At 37.6% G+C, this 1,120-nt stretch overlaps 1 long non-coding RNA gene across 1 annotated transcript in view; it reads right to left on the bottom strand.

Annotated features, from left to right (window-relative positions):
* Positions 1–1,120, bottom strand: part of LOC125488355 — a 2,534-nt gene that overhangs the window by 1,174 nt on the left and 240 nt on the right. The window lies entirely within an intron of this gene.

Genomic DNA, 1,120 nt, shown 5'->3' with positions numbered 1-1,120 from the left:
ACTTTCCCAGCTCTGAACAAAGGTCACCGGATCTGAAACGTTAACTCTGATTTCTCTTCACTGCCAGACTTGCTGAGCTTTTCCAGAAACTTCTGCTTTTGTTTGTTATTTTTGTCCTCCTCAGTCAATGATAACATCAAAAGTTTCCATCTATGTCTGAACTCAATATCTACTCCATATATGGTTATTGTCATGGTGTAAAATGTTGATCTATTTGTATACCTTGATTGTAACTTGGAAAATACCCTTACTTAATGTGAATTCATACAGCTATTGAATTGTGAAGAAGATTCAATCTATCCCTCTTCAAATGTTGTGAATGACAATGGGCTTTCAAAGATGAACTTTACTGGAACCAGGCTGGTTTATCTCGAGAATAGAGCAAAGAAAGATATATTTGTATTTTGTTGGTGGTGTTTGACCCTTGGATTGATTGTATATCTCTGGACATTGAATCAGACTCGCATTGAGCTCAATCAGCTGTGACTGTGGAAAACATGTTCTCCGCTCTGACGTTGGTAACATACCTGCTGTTTGGTCAGAGCAGCTGGTCACACTTGGTGTTGTACCGAGGAAATATTACATTGTCTTGGCCCATCAAATACGTGCCCGGAAATAGAAGAGATATCTGCTGTAAATCAGCATCAACCGAGATTGAAAATATCAAACTGATCGATGCAATATTTAGTTAATGTGAATGATGATTCCTTGTTTTAAAGCCAGCAATTTGAAAAGAGCAGGATCTGGTTACATAATTACTCTGAGCTCCTCCTCGTCCCGTCCTTTTTGCGAAATTCAAAAAATAACAAACAATCACAAAAGATAAAAAAAAAAACAACTCCTGTGCAGCTTCATGAATGGAACGCTTAAACAGTTCAATATCCAGCTCCCAATTCACTAACTGTTGAAAGGAAGGACAACGATCACGTTTTCGAATATTTTACTTGAGACTATTAGCCCGGTTACTGCTACATTTATCACTTACATAACTATCACATTTGCATATAATGACTTTTCTTTCCCACGATTCAATGCCAATTCGCAAAAAAAAGCGTGAAACAGAACCTAAACGGTGATTTTCCATCAGTGTTTAGTGGATGAAAAACCACAAGAATGACCC

Source organism: Rhincodon typus, unplaced genomic scaffold, assembly GCF_021869965.1.
Source record: "Rhincodon typus isolate 14 unplaced genomic scaffold, sRhiTyp1.1 hic_rhity00000542, whole genome shotgun sequence".
Taxonomy (NCBI): Eukaryota; Metazoa; Chordata; class Chondrichthyes; order Orectolobiformes; family Rhincodontidae; genus Rhincodon; species Rhincodon typus.
The sequence above is the reverse complement of the archived record's forward strand: the minus strand, read 5'-3'. Positions and strand labels throughout refer to the sequence as shown.